General features: G+C 45.0%; 1 protein-coding gene and 1 non-coding gene across 2 annotated transcripts in view; one reads left to right on the top strand and one right to left on the bottom strand.

The window, feature by feature from the left end:
* Zfhx3 (zinc finger homeobox 3) overlaps window positions 1-10267 on the top strand; it is a 628106-nt gene that overhangs the window by 188700 nt on the left and 429139 nt on the right. The window contains exon 2 of the mRNA XM_026778321.1: window positions 312-397. The gene's annotated coding sequence lies outside the window, so the exon portion shown is untranslated. The remainder of the gene's footprint in view (window positions 1-311; window positions 398-10267) is intronic.
* On the bottom strand, window positions 7746-7814 carry LOC113455995. Its single transcript, XR_003376892.1, has one exon. It is a non-coding gene; the product is annotated as a small nucleolar RNA U54 (small nucleolar RNA).

The following is a 10267-nucleotide window of genomic DNA, read 5'->3' as shown; positions in this document are numbered from 1 at the left end:
CACACACACACACACACACACACACACACGCACACACGCACACACACGCACACTTAAATGTAAACTTTTAAAAAAAATTAAAGAAGCATCTGGAATCTGTCAAGACCCAGAACTGATTAAATGGACAATGGCCACATGACGTGAAGTGAGTTTTTGATTTAAAGATTTAGAGATAATGAGTGGAATTCTGACTCTTTAAAGTGGATTGCTTGCAGCATAGTGTGAGGCCAGCATGTGTTGTTGTTGTTGTTGTTGTTGTTGCTTTTAATGGAGTTATTTTATTGAAACTCTTTATCTTTGCTTTATTGTAGGTGCTGGTTTGGGGACTCGGTCTCTGCACATGCGCAGAGGACCACACTAAGTCCCTGCTCTCAACTCTGGGACTGATCTGAAGAAGGTAAGTGCAGTTGCTCTCAAAAACCGATTCTTCCTAATATTCATGTTGTCAACGTGGAAGTTCTCACTGGCTGTTTCAAGGAATACAAAGGTGAATGCATGGCTATAATTCCATTTTAGATATTATAATCATATTATAACTTATGCAAATGCATTCTAGTTTCTGCACATGTGAATGGACATACCAGATGTGAAGGCCAAAAAAATTCACCAAATGGAATAGTATAGGGAGTGCGAAGGACACTAAGATTAGTTGTTGCTTGAAAGCCTAACTTTCTGTTTATCATCGACTGGGTGACCTCGTGACAATTACTTGATCTCTCAGTTCTTTGGCCTGTGAAGCGAAAAACTTAAGGGAATTATTTTGAATGCGTTTCCTTGAACTTGAATGTGTTTCACCCTTGCGAGAGCTGACAAAGCAGCGTTTTCAAAAGTGTGGTGGGCAGCCCCTCCGCTCCATATTCCCCAGCCCTCTTCCCGCATCTCCCAATTTGGGATCTCTAAGGCTAAAAGGGTGTCTGCCTTTCTGGCACCGCCAAGTGGCTGAGACATGCTGTTGTGTATGGGAACCTCTAACACATTGTTTTGTTTGCACTTGGATGAGACACAGGGAGCTGCGTGTGCACCGTGCAGATGTGACGAGCCCGGTTCGCCTTTGCATTTGTAGAAGTAGAATCAGCAAGTTCAACATCTGATGGGGGCTTTACCCTTTGATCCTGGGCTCTGTACCATCCCTTTGGGTGGTGCCCTCCATTCAACACTTTCTCTAAGTGTCTAGAGTTCCTCCCTGCCATTCTTCCTCCTGCCTGCTAATGAATGAGGTTACATTTCTTTTAGAAATGACTGTTGGAGAATGGTATCTCCTCCTATCTGGTATGCCAAATGTGAGCGTGTCCGTGTGTGCTGCTTTCTGAGATGTCACTATTACCATCTTCTAACTTATGATCTGCTTTGAGGTCAGTCTTTGGCCACACCAAGCTGGGCTTTAACTCCCAAAGGGGCTGTCACTGTAATATGCCTAAGAGGGTATGTGTTCAGGTGAGTGTGTATGTGTAGAACCAAGATGTGTTCCTAGAGAAAAAAAAAAAAAAAGGTGGTGTTGACAGACTTCCACATCAGACTGCAACCGACCACATTTAGAGCTCTGGACGGAGAATCGGAAAACCACTCGGGCTATACCACAGTCCATTTCTTCTGCCAATACAGGATTATGTGGCATTGCAAACATTCCACGTTGTGTGCCTTGAGGAATCACAAGGACCCCTAAAGAGCCTCACATCTTAGAGGAAAACTAAATCCTAGCTTTGAAATACAAACACTGTCTCCCAGTGCTGCCTACAGAGACTCCCCACCAGGATCAGGCTAATTGCTCAGTGGGGTGACAGTTGCTCTTCTCCAGGGCTTCAGCAGATATGATTTTCTGGCATCAAATAAAGGGAAATGGAGCCTTAAGAATATAGTGTCACCGTTGTCTGCTGTGGATTGAATATAAAACTCTTCTCCCAAATCACAGGCGAGGCGTTGTGGGTGATCTGTCAGGTAAAATACTAACAAGTGCCCATTCATGAGAGAGCCACTCACCCATAAAGAACATTCCAGACGACACCCACTGCTGGCTGGGATGGATGTGCCTTTATTTGATTTGGGGTTGATTTATTTGTTTGCCTGGCTTCTAGAACAGCATAACTTGGATTTAATGTCTCGAATACTGAATCCAATACTTCTAGGTTCACTGACTTGTTATTATTTAGCATTTATGAAGTATATGTCAATGCACTTAGCTCTTTACAATGACTCATAAAAAGGTCTGATCCTGGCCATTGAGCAGAAGGTTGCTATCTGTTGAAATGCTGCCAATGTGGAAATGATCCCAGGACAGCTCTGTCTACCTTTTTCCCCACCCCCCAAACAACAATGTGCCCCCCTTGCTGAGTGCATCTGAGCCCAAACAAGATGTGTGTGTGTGTGTGTGTGTGTGTGTGTGTGTGATAGCTGCTGCTACCGTGTTGATAACAGTATTTATTTCAGTAAAAAATAGATTCAGTGTGGTGCCCCTGACACCTAAGAAAAGCTGAGGAAGAACAGGTGGATGGATAGATCAATGGATGTTATGGGTGACTGCATAGATGCATGGCTGTATGCATGAATTCATAGATGGAAGGGTGGATGGGTGGATGGGTGGGTGGATGGATGGATGGATGGATGGATGGATGGATGGATGGATGGATGGATGCGTGGATGGATGGATGGATGGATGGATGGATGGATGGATGGATGGATGGATGGATGGATGAATGGATGGATGGATGGGTGTGTGGATGGATGGATGGGTGGATGGATGGATGGGTGGATGGATGGATGGATGGATGGATGGATGGATGGATGGATGGATGGATAGATGGATGGATGGATAAATGGATGGATTTATGGATGATGGGTGGATGGATGGATTCATGGATTCATGGGTGGAAGGGTTCATGGATATATGGATGGATGAACGGGTGGGTAGGTGGGTAGGTGGGTGGGTGGGTGGGTGGATGGATGGTTGGATGGATGGGTGGGTGGATGGATGGATGGATGTGTGGATGCATGGATTCGTGGGTGGAAGGGTTCATGGATATATGGATGGATGAATGGGTGGGTGGATGGATGGATGGTTGGGTGGGTGGATGGATGGATGGATGGATGGATGGATGGATGGATGGATGGATGTGTGGATGCATGGATTCGTGGGTGGAAGGGTTCATGGATATATGGATGGATGAATGGGTGGGTGGGTGGATGGATGGATGGTTGGATGGGTGGGTGGGTGGATGGATGGATGGATGGATGGATGGATGGATGGATGGATGGATGGATGGATGGATTGCTTTTTCCTAAGTGCACATCTCCCATTATCCACCTGTGTCTCTGCCTAAAGCTTTATTTCGGCATTCTCCACACCTTTAGCTTGTAGAACTGGCTGCCTTGGAATTAAACTGTTACTTTAGTGCTTTTAGGTGATCAGTAACTATGAGGTGGCCAGAGACATGAGAACCTGATTATACAAAATCTCTTGTCCTGGAAGCCTTCCTGTCCTCCGTTTCATGAGAAACTAACTCATTCTGTCAGTCATGTAGGTTGAACTCTGGCAGTCAAATCAAATGAGGTTCTGGTCTCACTATGAGCCCATTCTGGCTGGGAGCTCATTACAGTCCAGACTGGGCCTCCAGCTCACGGCAGTCTTCCTGCCTCTGACTCCCAAGTACAAAGATTACAAGCATAGACCATCACTCCCAGTTTCAACTTAACTTTTGTATCCCTTGTCCTGACCACTCTTCCCCTCCAGCGGCCCTTCCAGTCGCTCTGCTCCAGGATCACTTCCCCAGTTCTAGCCTCACCCTCTGCCCCATGGTGCCTCAGGAGGTCTCTCGGTTGGGCTTTCTGCCCTATGTCTCTTCTCCTCCCAGTACTTCATGTTCTCTGTGGCAATTTTATTATGCTGAATTTCTCGGAATGTCTCTTTCGTGCTAACAACTTTGGAAGCGTCTTCACAGTATCGCAGCTCTTTCTGCCCAGCAGCTGAAAAGGATCAGCTCTACTTGGCTAAACAGGTCTTTTCTCAGTACTTCCTTTCTTCTCTGTTAGTACGGAGTGGCTCGCTCTCCCAGCTCCCTCCCCCACCATCCCTGGTTCATAAAGAAGTAACCATGGAATTGGGGGCTGCTTCACTCTTATTACCAGCCCATCCCTATCTGTTTGGACTGGGGTGAACTATCTTCCCAGGGATGTCACAATGGAATATCCCCTCAGGTTCTTCTCTGAAACAGAAACGGTAGTGTGGTGGCTAAGAACAAGACTCTAGATTTACCTGCTCGTTTCAAAGACTATGCCCTTGCCCCTGTCACTTACTTTCCTGAGCCTCAGTTTGCTCAACTACAAAATAGGCTAATAGTTGTATACCTGCCATCAAGGTGACTAAATGAGGTAATACCCACTAGAGCCTGAGAGCCACACCTGGAATCTGTGTTCATCGGCTTTCTCTCAGTCCAACCCAGAACACCCTGGACAGTCAGCTTAGGAGAAACATTTATTTTGGCTCATGGTTTTGGGGGACTCCATCCATAGTTGCACGCTCCCCTGACTTTGGACAAGTTGCAAGGCAGAACATTATCGGAAGAGAGCACGGTGGGGAGAAAGCTGTTCATTTCACAGCAGTTAGGATATGGGGTGGGGGCCTCAGGGTCCCAGTGTACCCTTCAAGGCCTTCCCCTCCCACCTACTACTTCTCACGAGGACACATCCCTGAAGTCTTCACCATTTCCTAACAGTGCAATCAGCCATACTCCAGGTCTTCAATACCTGGATTAGAGAGGCAATGTCTAAGAGCTCAGTGTTAGATGTCATCATTGCTTGGTCATATATGACATAGGACATTATTGTGCATCATAGTTACTCACTGACTGGCAGGGATACTAACTTGGGAAGTCTACATAACAAATGAGTTAATATCGTAAGCACTTCCTCTAAGACTTGGAGTACTTAAAACCATTACAATGAATAATTTTGTGGTATATAAATTTTACAATAAAGAATATGTACTCACACCAAAATACCTGGACAGTTAAGATGAATAACTGTGTGTAATAATATTTTAAATTATTTAATTTTTGACATTAAAATATAATTACAGAATTTCTCCCTTCCTTTCCTGCCTCCAAATTCTCTTATCTATCCCCACGTAGTTCTCTTTCAAACTCATGGTCTCTTTTCCAGTCATTGTTGTTACATGCATGTGTGTGTGTATTGTGTACATACATACATACATACGTGTATTCCTAAATATTTAATTACAATCTGCTCAGTCTATATAACGTTACTTGTATATGTGTTTTCAGGGCTGATCGCTTGGTATTGGATAACCAATCAGTGTGCTCTTCCTTGAGGAAGACTATTTCTTCCAATCTCAGCATTCCGTAGTTGCCTGTAGTTCTTTGTGTAGGGCCAAGGCCTCAGAGGCTTGCCCTCCCCCACTCCACATTAGCGTGGCTATTGATTGTCCTTGCTCGGCAACTATTTTGCCAGTCATATTGGTAAACTTGTATGGGTGTGGCTTCTGACATCTTTTCACCCTGTCTTCTGTGATGATCCCTGGGCCTTGGGTGAGGGAGTTATATTGTAGATCTACCTGTTGGGAATGGGCTCCCCCACTCATTGTTTTGGTGGGCAGTGGGTTCTTTTATTTAAGAACTTTTCCAGTGTGTAATAGATAGGCTTCTGTCAACACACTGCTTGCTGAGCACCCACTGTGTGCAAGCCACTTGCTAGTGTTCCATACCTGACATCTAGCCATGCTGGTGAGCTCCTGTGTTTGGGCTTCATGCATCATTAATAGTCAAAGGATGATTGGTCCCTGAGATGGTAACTGAATGTGACTGTCTGGATAATCTTAGACCAGATTGTTGAAAGCGCACTTACCTTTATTAAAGGAAAATAAAAATGGTTTCAACGTTGATCAAAAAGTACCATGTAGATACAGGGAGATGGATTAGTTGGCAAAGTGCTTGGCCACGTCAGCCCGAACACTTCAGCTGGATCCCTTGTCCCATATCAAAAGCCTGGTCTGGTGCTATGCATCTGTAATCCCAGCACTGGGGGTAGGATGGGGAGAGGAGGATCCAATAAGGTGTGCTAGCCAGCCAGTCTAGACCAATCGGTGAGTTCCAAGTCCACGAAGAGGCCTGTCTCCAAAGGTAAGGTGGAAAGGCAGAGAGACAGGTCAGCAACTGAGGATGCTTGCTGATCTTCCAGAGGACCTGAGTTCAGTTCCCAGCACTCCTATCATGTGACTCATAACTACCTGTGACTCCAGGTCCAAGGGAGCCAATACCCTCTTTGGGCCTCTCCAGGCATCCACACTCATGTGGTACACACACACACACCACATGCAGCACCTTCTGCTTTAGACGATGTCACCACTGAACTCTGAGTCACATCCAGGACAGTGTAAGGTTTCCAGCCATGCTCACAACTATTACAGTACAGTGTAATATCTGCCACATTCGTGCAGAAGCAGTCTCTGGATGTGAGCGCTGGATACCAGGTTTCTCAGCAGCATGCCCCTCCTTCCAATTGTCCTAATAGATGACCTTGCTCTTCTTTTTTTTTAACCTTATATGTCAGTTTTACTTATTGGAAAGACTGCAGTGGGATCTTCAACAATTAATTTTAAAACCTGAGGAAATATTAGCATAGTTGAGCAAGAGCACCGTGAGTAGCACCAAAAACCCAGCACAGAGGGTCGAAAATGTGCTTTATATGGCCTTGTGTGTGTGTGTGTGTGTGTGTGAATATCTTCAAAAACAATTGGGGCTTTTCCTTCATACAACTCCCTAATGGAAGAGGCCAAATCCTGTAGGAGAAACCCAGCGTTCCTTCTGCAGTCCCCGAAAGTGCGAGTACAACCCCAAGGCCACCTTTAAATGGCAATAATGCAACTGAAATAGATCATCCAGGGGAAGGAGACATATTATTAAGGGCAGCAGAGCCATTGACACTTGTTAGCTTGTCTCTGAACAAACACTACAGAGCGGCAAAGCTCGGAATGAAGGAAATGGTATCCATTCTCCGGCTAATGAAAATGCTTTGGGCTCTGGGCCAGAAGAGAGATTTGGATCATAGATGGAGCTCTTTTTCCAGGGCCTTAAATTCAAATGACTAGAATTATTTTTAAAGTACCATCCTTCTCAGTCTTTTGGAATAAAAAAAAAATGGTTTTCAATTTTAAAAGAAAAAAACTTCATTCAACATAAAGATGGAGTGCACCATTTTTGGCCAATCTCATTCGTGGGCTCAGTAATATAGTATACTCCAGTGTGGATGGGTTATATAGTGGAGGTACCTCCTATAGAGCCTTCCTTGTCCCGCAGTCCACATATGCATACACTCCACGGGCATGCTCATATTCATGCACAGTACATATGCACACACATGCAAGCACACAAAGAGAGATACATTATCTATATAATATGCATGTAAGCATACACAAAAATGCATGCATATATAAGCATGGTATATACCCATACATATATGCAGAGAAACACATAGACACATGTGCACATATACACACATACTGATGTTTTGTGCCTATGAAGCTTGAAAAAATATGTACATCTGACATGAATAGAAAGAGATCCATCTCCCCTCTAGACAACATACATATGTTATATAATTTTATACACATAGTATAATAAGTTCATATAATAATATATATTACACATACTATTTTATGGATTTCTAAAACACCTGCTTTTCAACCAGTCTAGAACAACTAAGGCATTTAAGAATTGCTAGTTTGTGTGGAATTTTTTTTCCGGCTCAGAATAGCATATAAGAAATATCGCCATAGTTCAACACAGTATGTATCCTCCTCATCGCCATTGTATAGAATTGAATTGTCTAGGAACTGAAGTCAGTTGCAAGATTTAAGAATGAAAAGGCAAACCTCGATTTATTGCTTATTTCAAGAATGTCATATCTAAATGAATAGCCTTTCATTGAGACCCGAGTATTAAGAAGGAGAACATGTAGTTACTACTGTCTGCTCGCCTTTCTAATAACTGGGTGGCATTGACAGGAAATAGACATTCATTGAGGCACCTTTCAGCTGGGAGAAAGCCCGCTTCTAAATGAGGTATGGTGAAGCTGTGCCCAAATCCTGGACCACCCAGTGCCTTAGGCCTCAGTGGGTGCCAGTCTGGATCCCAGATTCATAGTCCATCACTTGCAGACTTCTTGTCTTGATCCCTGTGTTCCCAGCTCTAAATTCATATGAGGAGGTCATGTCTGGGAACAGAGATAAAGAGCTGTGGCTGAGGAGCCCTTTGTTAGCCATGACTTGTTCCTCCGAGCACCTGGTCATAAGAAGGAAGCCAGACCACAGCAGTCTCCAGATGCTGAATACCAATAGGAATCACAGGAATTCCTAGCACATCCTTTCCACAGCTGCACAGCCACCCCCATGGTTCTGGGAATCCGTGAGGACGCTGCTAGTGAGTGCTCGCACTCTCTTGGTACAGCACGCAATACTTCTCAGAATTCTGTGCATGCCTTCAGCACTTGCCTTCCACCTGTGAGTTCAGATCGTCTCTCTCGTGGACTCTTTAAAGAAATAAGTGTGAGTTTCCAGAGCTAGACAGGCAGATCCTCCTCTGTTGGTTGCATCTACCCATTTCCCATAAGGAACAGAAAAGCTAAGGAAGCCTCTGTGAGTGTCCCATGCCAACCAAAATGGAAGAGCCCACATCTAGTTTCCCAGCCTTGCTTTCCATGAAGAGCAGCTTTCCACCGTGCAGTTAATCTTCCAGGGCCTCCAGTCATCAGCACTCTTCAGACTTGAGTGTTGGACTCTGGGGAGATGGCTTGGTGAATACAGTGCCTGCTGTACAAACTTGAGGGCCTGAGTTCAAATCCCCAACATCCTTGTAAACATCTGTAGTCCAGCACTGGGGAAGCAGAGGCAGGCAGATCCTGGCACTTGCTGGCCAGTCAGGCTACTCAGATCAACAAACTCCAGATTTAGGAAGAGATCCTGTCTCAAAGAATAAGGGGAAGAGATGTTAAGGATATTTACATATTTGCATGAAGATATTTTAACCTCTGCCCTCTACATGCTTGTACATGAATGTGAATATGTATCTGCATACATGTGCACACACACACACACACACACACACACACACACACACATACGGCTTTAGTCCAAATAAGAATGACACTTAGACTCTGCAGCCTCTGGAGTTCCATGCTATCTATGACTTCATTGGCTATTTTTTCTGATTTCTTAGCGCATTTGATTGCTATTGCTATTATTGGTTCCATAATTCATTGCTTGGTTCTGGGGTGAATGAGGTTATTCTGTAAATCCAAATTAAGCCACTAAACAGGCTGGACAGACAAAAGCCCAAAATGTTGGATGCTCCACTGGGGTACTTTTCTATATATTCAGTATATTACTGAGGCAAAAACCTCGTGGAAGCTCTTCATACTTTAGCATCTGCCGTCAGATGGGAATATCAATTCCATCTACCAAAGAGAGGATTCCAGGCAGGCTCAATATAAAATACAAATATAATAGCTTAGCGAGCCGCACTTCACCTGAGTCTATTAGCCTGGGAGCTTAAAGACAGCAGATGTTCTGAGGGGGTTGCTTCTTCCTCCAGCTTCTGTGGGTCACAGCTTCAGCCGGCCATGTGTGGGATGAGGACGATGGGTGGGGGAGACAGAGAGTAGAACCCCGGGGATGGAGGCAGGGGAGGATCTGCCTGTTTTCTCTGAAAGACTGCCGTTGGCTCAATATGAGCTATTTCTGACAAAGTTTACCTCTTATGTAAAGAAGAAGGTGAAGGCTCAGTAGTCCCTCTGGTCCTGTCTAACCCAAATCCTGATAGTTTGTCCTAGAACCCATCTCTGCTGACCAGAGCGAGGTCAACCAGTCTGAACCATGGCACCATCTCAACCTTGATGGTTCTGCAGCCACCTCCAGCACTCGGCTTCCTTTGTACTCCCTCAGGGTGGTAGATTCGTCTCTCAACGGCTCATGCCTCAGACTCTGGCCTCTGCTTTGCCATTGTAGCTCATTACGCTGCCACAGTTTTGTTAATACCGCTGCCCTCCTAGGCAGAACTTTTTGCCGGAATGATCTGTCATCCCATGGTACCACCCACTTCTTCCAGCATCTTCTCCAGAATGGTCCCATTTCACTCTACAACTCACAGCTCCAAACTAACGGCCAAGCCTCGGGCACTGTGGAACTGCCCTCTTTAAGCCTTTACTCCACCGCATAAGACCTGCTTGTTGGACACTAATCAGCCTCATCCAGCTGGGCTGTTAC

This window comes from Microtus ochrogaster, chromosome 4 (genome assembly GCF_000317375.1).
Source record: "Microtus ochrogaster isolate Prairie Vole_2 chromosome 4, MicOch1.0, whole genome shotgun sequence".
Classification (NCBI taxonomy): Eukaryota; Metazoa; Chordata; class Mammalia; order Rodentia; family Cricetidae; genus Microtus; species Microtus ochrogaster.
This window is presented reverse-complemented; position numbering and strand designations above follow the sequence as displayed.